This window comes from Montipora foliosa, chromosome 7 (genome assembly GCF_036669935.1).
Source record: "Montipora foliosa isolate CH-2021 chromosome 7, ASM3666993v2, whole genome shotgun sequence".
Lineage (NCBI taxonomy): Eukaryota > Metazoa > Cnidaria > Anthozoa > Scleractinia > Acroporidae > Montipora > Montipora foliosa.
The window spans coordinates 23,076,446-23,088,945 of record NC_090875.1 but is presented as its reverse complement, the minus strand read 5'-3'; the positions used below and the strand labels follow the sequence as shown (position 1 = coordinate 23,088,945).

The 12,500-nt window shown below is 40.9% G+C and overlaps 1 protein-coding gene across 1 annotated transcript in view; it reads left to right on the top strand.

The window, feature by feature from the left end:
• LOC138011415 (VWFA and cache domain-containing protein 1-like) overlaps positions 1–3,500 on the top strand; it is a 39,641-nt gene extending 36,141 nt beyond the window's left edge. Inside the window, exons 15-17 of the mRNA XM_068858397.1 lie at positions 1–1,454; positions 2,372–2,560; positions 3,198–3,500. The exon at positions 1–1,454 is cut by the window's left edge and continues 3,022 nt beyond it. The gene's annotated coding sequence lies outside the window, so the exon portion shown is untranslated. The remainder of the gene's footprint in view (positions 1,455–2,371; positions 2,561–3,197) is intronic.
• The last annotated feature ends 9,000 nt before the right edge of the window (positions 3,501–12,500 follow it).

Below are 12,500 nucleotides of genomic sequence, written 5' to 3'. Positions count from 1 at the left end.
TGGACTTCTTAATTGGGATAAAGCATCCCGTGTTAGCCGAGTAGAAGCACCTTCTACTAGTTCTGATGGCTCCGAGCCAGTCAAATCAACGTTCATCGAATTGCTGGCAGCCAATAAACAAAGCTCACAGAGCTTAGCAACCTGGCATAAATAGGCAACCAGGCCCTGAATAAGCAGCCAAGCCTGTGGAATATGAAATCCTTTGACACAATCGTTACGATTTCATGAAAAATGGATTCACGAGATCGTTTTTATGGTTTTTCCTTGCTTTTTAATATTTTTGCAGAAAAAAAGACCTATTATGCCGGCATTATGCTTGATGCTCCATCCATAGTATTATGCTCAAAATTATGCCGGCATAATGTATCTGACCCTAAACTGCCCTCGCAAGGCGCAAGCTGTGTGGCGATCGTCATGCTACTAGTTGTTGAATGGAAGAACAGAATGCGCATATCCCATTACATGGATAAAAAAACGTCTGACCTTACCAAAAATTAACATGAACTATATACTTGTATACAAGAGTCAACATCATCAAATGAGATAAGATTTCACCGACTGACTTTTCCAACGTGGTCGTTAATCTCTCCAAACAATGATACTGTAAATTACAATCAAGAAAGCACTATCTGGATGAACGGTTATCTATGCCTTGTTAATTTTGAAGATAGTGGGTGGTGGGGTTAACGGCCGTCTTCGTTTTTTCACTCATGCCTTATGACATCTTAATGATTCTGCAATCCACTAAGATTTTAAACGTTGGCGAATTGTCCCTCTCCCCGCGACAGAGTCTACCTCCTTGATTCCTATTCGCACTCTTTTGTAATTCAATATTTGCATGTCTTTATCCCTACGCGCTCATAAGCTTTTGGAATTTCCGAAACGGCAAGTTATTTATCATTGGAAATTAAATCTGTTTGTTGGACAGAAGATCACTTAAGGTGCCCTCTCACGTTTGCATTCTATCCATGCGGGTAACCCTATATCCCATAGAACATTCGCGTTAATTGTCTAACCCAGATTTTTAACTGCAAGAAACTGTATTAAAAAACTAGATGGACTGACAGATTTGTGCATTTTTGCTTTTTCATTCAAGCAAAATGATAATGAAACACTTAAATGAATGAGGACCCTATAATTCTTGTCAGGAAAGGCATCAACACTTTTGCCAGTGGTTGCCGCATGATTTTTTATTTGCCCTTGTTGCTCTTCACATCGCGGGGCAAATTAAAATCATGCCCGCCCATTAATGACGCGTTGGTTTTTGCCAATCAACGGCCACTGAGCGATTCTAAAAATACCTCCACATTACAGCCGGACCCAATGCGATGTACCTCTTGCGTTTTGCCAATTGATTCTATTACATTCGCAAGTGTTCTCATCATTCTTCCTAAAGATGGAAGTCCTGCCTCTCTTCGTATTCACCTTTATGACTGTTTGCTTCATACCGCAAGGTAAGTCGATTCGCAAGTTTTAGTATTTCGGTGGGAGTTTGATTCAGGGTTATGCATACACTAAGGCATAAAAAGTTATAAAATTCTTTATGTCTCGTTCCCGAGTCCAATGTTCTGTAAAGGGATCGATTACCTAATATGCATCAGATGAGATTATTTTGCAACTTTACTGCACCTCTTGCAGAAAAACCAGTCTGCTCCCTCTCTCAATCTCTCTTGCTAATGGCAGCCTGGCACAATGGTTAGAACACTAAATTTGAAGGCGACTTCTCATTCTAGAATACTCGTACAATCATTTGCATAGGGCAATTGGCTCGACTTTTATATAGGAGGGCCCGGATTTTTTCTGAGTGTCACAGTCACCATCGAAAAAATACATCTTTTCAACAGCAAGCATTGTTTTGTGCCTGCTGCTTAAAACGATACCGCTACAAGAAGACAGAAGATATATTGTTTTCGATTGTCTATGGTAATCCCCAACTAATTTATAATTGCACTATACTCCTTCTCAGGCCCTCGGATTTCCTAACATGTACAGTTATGCTTATTTGAAACGTTCCTTAATGTCCCCACCGAGAAAAAGCTTTTTCAGCACTGAATCATCTCACACACAACCTCTTTCCCATGTCCTCTCTCCCGGAGAAAAAGGGTGCGGATTAAAACTTTGTCGTTAGAGAGCCTGGGCTCGATTTAAGCAAGTCTCAGCCACCTACAAGTCCCAATCACCTGGTTGAGACTTGCTAAAATCGAGCACAGGCTCTCTAAATAGCTTTAAATACCCGTAAAACGGAGCACTGATGGAGAGGGGGGAGTAAAATGAGCGCACCGTCAAACTCAGGTTTGTCAATTCAATTACTGTTACGAGTTATCGACGTTAAATATGGTTACTTTACTTTACTACTCTGTTTACTTTACAGTTAACTCTCTCGAGTGTTACATGTGCGGTGATGAAAGGTCTCCCTGTGGTGATGTTAACACTCCCACCAGAGTGTGTGATGCATTGGAAGATCGTTGTGTGACATTTATCATGAAGCAAGACCAAATGTCCATGACTATGAGAAACTGCACTTATTCGTTGTTATGCCCAGAATCAAGCCCAGCCAATCGTAAGTATAGCCGCAATTAAAAACGTTTGCGGTAAGTCACATGGCAGTGATTTGTCAATTTGCCATATTTTGAAAATAAGTGAACAAATGAGTTGGAAACATCATCAGCGATAGGCTCACTTCCTTAATGCAATACATCAAATTTCTCTTTCAAAAACTACTCGTTATGCCACAGGCACACCACGTGTAAATGGCGTATTGGGCGTCTTGTACTATTATTAAATAGATACACTGTAACTGTTCAGTTGTGTTGGTAATCGAGTTAATTGAAACCCATCAAATTTTGTAGTCTGTTGCATAGAATAGATGGTTTTCATGCAGATGTCATCACCGCTATTTTATTCGTCCACCAGCATTTTCGCATTACGTCACTGTCACCTCGTTCTCCATAGATCACTTAACTGCATTTCTTGACATGTCTTCAATAGATTGGTTGGAAACCATCGGTAATGTAACAGCTCTCGTAACCTGCTCTTGTTTGGCATTGAACAGCTTCTATTGTTTTTAAGTCTAAGTCATTGTTTCAATTGTTTAGTATTTTGTTTTTGGCTTGGATGTAGAGCCAATCAAATTATACTTCACGAGAACCATTGGCAAATCGTAGCTCGCATAAAATCTGAAATATTTCAAATTGCAGCTTGTACCCAAATGGGATCATCACCAACAGCCTGTACATTCACTTGCTGTGAAGGAGATTTGTGCAATGAACCAGGAACAGCCCCGCACCATCACAAACAGGTGTAGTCCCAGAATCCACGAAAAACATCTGGCAGCGTCATCCCCAGTGTACTGCCGGCGAACGTTGTCTAACTCTTGCAGATCTGCCGTTTTAAATAAGATTTTGTTTTGCTTTTAGAATATTCTTCTGTTTAGAAAACATCTGAAGTTCGTATATGTAGGCAAGAGACAAAAAAAATTAAAAGATAGGGATTTGACAGTGCTTGATCGATTTCATTTACAGGTTCTCTTACGAAGCCCTTCACGTTCCCGTTCCCAATTGACGCACAAGAGCCTGGTTTCCACTTGCGCTATGAGCGCAAGCAACTTGCGTAAATGTAGAATCGAAGCGTTTTGATCTTGTGACTAGCAGCCATATCTGCATACCAAAACAAAAGGAATAATTTTCCTAAAAATAGGGTTGAATTCCCAAAGGAATATTTCACTCCTCTGACTTGGACGTTGTTTCTTTTGTCTCTTCCAACATGGCCGCCGTGACACTCTGTACCGTTCTGTGAGGACAATGAGACAATGACACCAATAGCGAGCTTCATCATACCATGTTGATCGTGGTTATTCATATTGCACAAATAAGAAGCAGGCTAATAAGTTTTAAAGAGCTTGTATAAATTGTCTTTCATGTGAAACTCACTGGAATTTTGGAGTTTGTGAAATGCGTATGTGCCAAGAAAGAAACATTGCATTCTCTTGATTGAACTTTACAAAATTGTCCAATTATCCAATTAGCCGAAGGCATAAATCGATGCCCTGCCGGGGAGGGGGGAAGGGAGGTGTTGCTTGTTCCCCAGTTCCCTTTAAAGTTATAACTTTTTAAGGATTAAACCACTGCAAAAACCGTGTACGATCAAAACTTGCTCTACGTTGGATCAAAATAGATCGTAACCACACCATAAAAAACTTTAAAATAGAAAATATCCTGCAAAGGTTGGTCAAGACAACGTGAACATAGGCGTTGTTGCTTGCAATATTTCGGCTGGCAAACACCAGCCTTCTTCAGGTTTATTGAATGGATAAATGCTAGTAACAAGATCTTTATATTTACCGGAAATGACATAAAAATGCTACGTGATGTGTTATAAAAACGGAAATGCATAAAAAAGAGGAGTGATCCTCCGCGTTATTATAAGCCCCTTTTGTAGTTATACCCCCACTGCGGTTTCACGACACTTCCTGATCAGTGGTCACGCGGAGGATCACATGATCCTTATACCGCTCGAACAACTACACACTAGTCGTGACTCCATCAGAAAGGCTCGTGAGGCATTCCTCATACACAGAGGAAAAACACTGGAGCCTGCAGGCCTTAACAGAAGAGATGAAATGTAATTTAGTTTAGCTACCTTTTAATTTTCTTTTGTTTTTTTCATCTTGTTATCATGTATTATTCTCTCTCCTCTTTTTTATGCATTTCCGTTTTTATAACACATCACGTAGCATTTTTATGTCATTTCCGGTAAATATAAAGATCTTGTTACTAGCATTTATCCATTCAATAAACCTGAAGAAGGCTGGTGTTGGCCAGCCGAAATATTGCAAGCAACAACGCCTATGTTCACGTTGTCTTGACCAACCTTTGCAGGATATTTTCTATTTTAAAGTTATATTAGGGTTGGGGTTAAGGGGGTCCTTGTTCCCCGGTTCCCTCTAAACCTATGGTTAGGGTTAGGGGAAGGTCCTCGTGTCGCCTGTTCCCTTTAAAAATTTGCTTGTGTACCCTTGTTCTGAAATAACTTTCAAACTTGCTCAAAGCTTTTTGATCCCCTTTTATGTTCCCTTGTTCCCTAAGATATTTGTCATTGTTCCCCTGTTCAAATTAGCCACGTTCCCTTATTCCCCAAAACCCCCAGGGGGTCTCATAATTTAGAGCCAATACTACGAAGAAAAGAATGTCTACGTTTTCATCTAGCAAAATATTCTAAAGTCGTACCTCTCCTCAACGGTCACCTTGGGGACAGAAGAAAGTGGTAGTTGCGGCTAAGGTGGCAGTTGTGGGGTGGGAGGGGGGGGGGGCATTATATGATACCTGATCGTTTTTATATTGTGCCACAAACTTCGCAATCTCAGTTCAATATGGGAATGATATTACTGTAATCCATACCCTGTCGATCAGTCGTACCAGCTGTTTGTCATTTATGGAAACAATATTTTTGAAATAAAACATGCGCCCCGAATAATTATGGACGTTCCATAAGGATCAAGTTTTATGACCTTTTGACTCCAGATAAAATTTCATGAGTCGTTGATTCAGGTGGCCATTAATAAGAGGTTATTTGGGAAGTTGCGATGCGCTTTACTCGCCGTTGCCGCCACAGCATTAGCCCTTATCGACGTTCACACTAATTTTCATTTTGGGATTGAAATTCTCCACTCGTTTGGTACGACATTCCAGCGCCATGTCTGCAGGTACTGCGTTTTTCTCTCTTGTTCAAACATTAGGTCCGCACGTACGTAAATGTTCTGGCTCTCTGATATGTAGCCTACCAAAAATAATTAAGATACTAGCTGGTTTTGACAAGGAATTGACATTTCAGTTGAACAGATTCTACAGGCATAAACTCGTAAGGTAAGAAGCGCGCGAGTCTGGTCTTCTCGAGACAGAGGTGAGAGGTGGTTTCACGCAGACTGGGACGCCAAAAATGCTCTGTTGTAAACATGGCGGTTCACGAGTGAAGTTGTCTCTCTGGCCTTTTTGTGGACGAAGTCCAGCACCTACCGATACAATTTGGGCAAGTTTTGAAAGCTAAAAACCTCAATCAGTGCTGTATTTTGCTGGTAGGACTGGGTGACCCGACACATAAAAAATCAAGGAAATGAGAATCGGGTGGCTTCTCTTGTCGTGGAATGGCAGAATTACCCAGAATTCTTTTTGGCCATGAAGGAGGCAACTTGAGAAGCACGAGACTGGCTCTCATCAAATGGCTAAACCGCGGCCGGAGCGAAAAGTAGTGAGAAGAAGATCTCTAGTCAGATACTAAGGAGTAACCCTGGTGTGTGCTGTTAACGTAGACTTTTGATTTCTGAAGAAGTTTTTACTCTAGAAAACTCGCAACAAAGTAGTGCTTTTTTTCGCTGTTATCCTTGTAGCGAAAAAACTGGCCTTTCGTAATTTCTTGTCAAGCAGAGGGTAGAATGTAAATAAGAGAATACTGAGATTTATATTTGCAAATTACCTGTCCTCTTACCACTTAATAAGCCAAACTCTACATCTCTATGCAATAAGCGCATTGAAAATCTTCTTATGCATGATCTTCGCGGAAATTACATTTTGTCCTTCAATAAACCTAAAACAAGCAGTTATGGTCTTCGTTCTTTTTCTAACGTATCAGCTAAGCTGCGAAACGCGCTACCTGATTTTATCCGTACCACTGAGTTAACTGGTTTTAAAAGAGAATCGAGGGTCGCATTTTGTACAGCGGCTTTTCTTGTTAATTAATACAGTTATCTTTAAATATTGTGTGTTTAGTTATGAACCTGTATATGCTATGTATTTTAGCTGTAAATGTAATGTCTCGAAGATATAAAGTTCTTGTAGTTATTCTGAAACATGCATGCATGTTTGTGTGTTACCTTTAGCAGGGCGCATGCGCACACTTTGTAATCTGCGACTTCAGTGCTTACCATATGAAAGAGAAAATGACTTTTGCCTTGAATATATAAGCCATCGAATTCTTACGTTAAACTGACAAGGGCGGTTTGGAGCTGTGAGTAGGCGTGGGATTTGTCACATATGGTTTAGGGGCCGACATATCTCTCCCTCAATGCCGTACCGGGAGGCAAGGTCGGTAGCAGAAAGCAGCGAAGGGCCAACTGCGTCCAAAAGCGATCGCACGGGCCGAAATCCCGGGATGACTCGTTTGGTACGACGCTCCAGCGCCGGTGTCTGGAGGTACTGCGTTTTTCTCTCTTGTTCAAACACTCCGTCCGCGCATGCGCAAATGTTATGGCTTTCCGATACGTAGCCTACCAAAAACAATTGCTGGTTTTCACTCACGTGATTAACAGCCTTGTTTTTCAACGAAAACAAAAGGAAGCGTTTGCATAATAATAGAGTTAAATTCCCGCAGGGTTTGGTCGGGGCACCAACATGGCCGCCTTTTCTTTGTTTTGGGCACCAACATGGCGGTCGTGACGTCATGTGAAAACCGAGAATTAAGATGCTGGCTAGTTTTTACAAGTAATTGATATTTCAGTTGAACTGATTCTACAGGCATCAGTAAACTCGTAAGGTAAGAAGAGCGCATGTCTGGTCTTCTCGACACAGAGGTGAGAGATTGTTTCATGCAGACTGGGAGTCTGGGACGCCTTAAATGCTCTGTTGTAAACATGGCGGTTCACGAGGAAAGTTATCTCTCAGGCCTTTCTAGATCTGTGGACGAAATCCAGGACCTACCGATACAATTTGGGCAAGTTTTGAAAGCTAAAAACTTCAATCAGTGCTGTATTTTGCTGGTAGGACTTGGTGACCCGACACTTGTAAAAAATCAATGAAATGAGAATCGGGGTGCTTCCCTTGTCGTGGAATGGCAGAATTACCCAGAATTCTTTTTGGCCATAAAGGAGGCAACTTGAGAAGCACGAGACTGGCCCTCATCAAATGGCGAAAGCGCGGCCAGAGGAAAAAGTAGTGAGAAGAAGATGTCTAGCCAGATACTAAGGAGTAACCCTGGTGTGTGCTGTTAACGTAGACTTTTGATTTCTGAATAAATTTTTACTCTAGAAAACTCGCAACAAAGTAGTGCTTTTTTTCGATGTTATCCTCGTAACAAAAAAACTGGCCTTTCGTAATTTCTTGTCAAGCAAAGGGTATAACGTAAATAAGAGAATACTGAGATTTATATTTGCAAATTACCTGTCCTCTTACCACTTAAGTCAAACTGCTCATCTCTATGCAATAAGCGCATTAATCGCCTTGAAAATCTTCTTATGCATGATCTTCGCGAAAATTACATTCTGTCCCTCAATAAACCTAAAACAAGCAGTTATGGACTTAGTTCTTTTTCTAACGTATCAGCTAAGTTGCGAAATGCGCTACCTGATTTTATCGCATACCCGTACCACTAATTTTACTGGTTTTAAGGACGGTGCCTACTAATTCAAAGGTATTTTTGCCCCGGTTTATGATTATGCAGGAAATGTAGATCTTAACAAGTGTCATAATTGAAATCAAAAACCACGCATTTTCCGAACATAATAAATCAACAAAATTTGTAAAAAGCTTTAAAATACAGAGCCATGTATGGCACTCTGCCTCAAATTAAAGCTTAATGATCTCTAAAAAATGCATGGTTGCCGCCAATTTTATTTTTGGATACCAATAGTACTTACTAAGATCTACTTTTCCTACATAATTTTAAACCGCGAAAAAAATAACCCTGTATTGGTAAGCATCATCGATAGGAAATATGAGTATCTTGAGATGCGCAAAACATATGCGCAATAACAATAGTAGGCTCCGTCCTTAAAAGAGAATCGAGGATGGCATTTTGTACAGCAGCTTTTCTTGTTAATTTATATATCTTATATTGTGTATTTAGTATGTACCTGTATATGCTATGTATTTTAGCTGTAAATGTAATGTTTCGAAGATATTAGCTCTTGTGGTTATTCTGAAATTCGAGATGAAATAAAGTTTATGCAAGCAAGCATGTCTGTATGTTACCTTTAGCAGGGCGCGTGCGCACACTTTGTAATCTGCGACTTCATTGCTCACCATATCACAGATAAAATGACTATTCCCTTGAATATATAAGCCATGGAATTCTTACGTTAAATTGACAAGGGCAGTTTGGAGCTGTGCGTAGGCGTGGGATTTGTCACATCTCCGTCAATGCCCTACCGGGAGGCGAGGTTCATAGTAGAAAGCGGCGAAGGAACTCTGCGTCCGAGGGAGATGATGTCAAGAGGTTCCGCTACCTTTTCCACGTTAATGCATTTGTGCATGCTCAAATTTTGTACTAATGATGGGGGAACATTGACGATGGTGAACCGAGCGGGAGAATGGGGCCAACAGCACTTCTCTCTCCCCAGTTTTCCCCTCACTACCCCCGTTAGTTAACAAGTTTGTCTTCCATGGAGGAGGCTGTTTGGAGGGTTGTCCAATACTCCGACATAATGAGATTCATGGCACTTCACAATAGACATCACAAAGTGTCCCCCAACCTTAATCCTTAAAAAAATAGTAACAGTTTTGCGAGACTTAAAGAGCGGGACACTTTGTGACACTTTGTGATGTCTGTTGTGACGTACCAGGAATCTCATTATGTAGGAGTCTTAATGAAATGATCATGTGAGAATAACGGCCCAAGTTAGGCTTACTGAAATTAGATGTTTTCCAAAGGTTACGCGAGTTCTCCTTGCTTTTTTCTGACCATTAAAAGTTCAGTTTTATCATTGAGGGTCTCCCAGGGGTTTTGGGAAACAAGGAAACATGATCAATTTGAACTGGGGAACAAGGGAACATAAACCACTTTATATGGATCAAAAAGCTGGGAACAAGTTTTGAACTAGTTTTGGGAGCAAGGAAACTCAGCGATCAAATTTTTAAAGGAAACAAGGACCCCCCCCCCCCCCCCCCCACTCCCATCCTGGGAGGCCCTCGTCAGTCGACGAGTTATTAATAGCCGTCTGTGTGGAACATGAACTCAAAATCGTATTTATGAGAACAGAAGGCTAACTTGCATCGATGCATCAGATTCTCTGTTTTGCTCAGGCTATGAAAGTTGTATTGCTAAGGCCCTTTCTTTCGGTCTCGATTTGGTTAGCAGTTGTTAGTTTTGGCCAAAAGCCTATTACCAATCATGAGCTTCTGTTTGGGGGGCAGTCGAAACCTATAACGTACGTACTTGTAAAGAAAAATAATCAAGCTTGCGCACATCTGGTTGGCAAATTTCCGTGTTCATTTCCCTCTGTATATTTTCGTTGGAAACCTACAGCCCTTTGTACTTGAAAATTGCTATACCACATTTCCTGCTCAGTTTTAGCACATCGTGATTTCATAAACCGGCCACTGAAGAATTCTTCACCTTGCGTAAAAAACGACATAACGACGTGAAATATCTTTGAATCAAGTTATTGATGAGATATGCGAGTGTCTGATTTTGCTCAGTTAGTTGAGCATCAAACGGGGTCATACAACGTCGGTCCCAACACTCAAGTTTTAAATCGAGGAGAAAGTGCTGTATTTGTCATTTCACCCCGAGTCATTTCCCCTGTAACTGGTTAGACTTTCGTGTCCTCTCGGATAAGAACTATACAAAACGGTAGGCGCACGTTTCACACAACCCGTTAAGTCTTCAAAAATTCTACGCGCATTATTCGCGAAAAGTATGGCATAAACATTCCTGTGTTGGGGTCTGAATTATTCTCTCCTGGAAATGTTGTAATTTTAGCGGTGACACCTTAAAAAGGCTTTGCACCCAAATCAGCCGTAAGTGAAGACTACGCTTTTCCTGGTGCTGGTCGAAGCGTAAGTACAAAGATGGAGTTGGACTAAGCATCCGGCAATAAGAAAAATCAAAAGACGGTTGTTGATTTAGAAAACACTATGTTTGTGTAATATAAAATGTTGATAGCACCCAATAATACAGTTCTCAGGGCCACTGTGAGGGACAAACGAGTATGAGCAATTTAAACCGGAAAAAAGGAAACAAGGGCCCATATGTATTTTTTTAGATTTCAAAACAAAAAGAAAGAAAGAAAAAATAAGCCGTATTTGTGAATCCTGAAACCAGAAGAAAGGAAATCATGTTCTATGTCATATTTAATTTAAAACAGGCATCAACAGCGTATAGATGTGGGGTGAGGGGTTTTTAATCAAAAGTGCTGAGACACTGTAAAGATAATGATCTGCACGTTCAACAAGTTAAACTTTGCCGAGTTTACGACGACTTCTTTTTCGGGAGAGCTCGTGTACTGGTACAATAAAGTCGCAAATGAATTTTACGGGGTTTTCAATGGTCTGAAACATCAAAACTTTACCAGTTAAAATGAAACGTGACTGCGTCTCGGCTTTGCATAACTGTCTCGAATTCTCCCAACTCCCTTAAGTGTTTAGATGAGGCTATTGAAACAGATTTTCTTCAATTGATACACGCTCATATTTCCTACCAGCCAATTAAAACGCGTGTCTGACAACACCACCAAAATTCGCGTGATGTCCATACTCTCATCAAAACACAGCTATTGACCAATGAGAGTGCGCGTACTATCCTAATTATTTTATAAATGGGCCTTGTACCCATGACACGGTCATTCCTCGTTTTGATTGACAAAATGAACTAATTCAGTTTTAGCTATTTTAAGCTTTCGCGTTTCAGCGTGATTTTATCATGCAGCTCACCGTCCCCATGATATTTTTCGCCATCTGGGAGAGATAAATAAACGTATACAAATTGCGCCACGCGGAAACGGGATTGTTTACGTGCCTTGTCGAAGGGGGCAACTATCCAATGCGGGATAATTGTGACACGCGTTATTCCCGTATCACGTTAGCTGTCACTCTTCACTGCATTGTTCCTACGCAAATCTATAGGTCACCTCATGAGGGAGAAACCAAAAACGCTCATATTGCTTTATTTAATCCCTTTACTTACGCCAAACATTTGGGTGTTGAGAGGCATAAAGACGCGATACATTCATTATTGCGTAGGCGGTGAAAAAGGTAAAGTTAAAAGTGAGATACTTTGCAGAGATACAAGGTCACTCAGTTGCAGAGAACGTTCTTTCGAGCAAAAAACCATGTCACATTCTCCAATGGTACAAAGGCTTATTGTGCCTGGATCACCATGTTTGAGTATAGGAAGCGTACGAAGCCTTGCGTCCAATACCTCGTCCACATTGTCAACCTCCTATGGAGGCGAGGTACATATGAACAGCGCATTTGAAAAAGGAGTAGAGGGTCCGGATTATGGCAATGACTATGATAGCATAACAAGTGCCTTTTCTACGCGCTCAAGAAGAAAAGAGAATGGTCTTTACGAATCAACGACGCCAATCCCATCGCCATCTTTGCCGCCGCGACATCCGAAGCACAAGAAGGCCAATGAAGCTATTTCCCATCGTTCAAGTCGCAGCTCTACGTCTTTGTCAAAGGGTTCTTCACACAAGAAAGGAGGACATTGTGTTAATAAGTTGGCTGTGTTTTTTATGCTTGTTACTTTCGTTGTTTCAGCGGCAGCGTTATCATTTGTTGTTCTTGTGATAT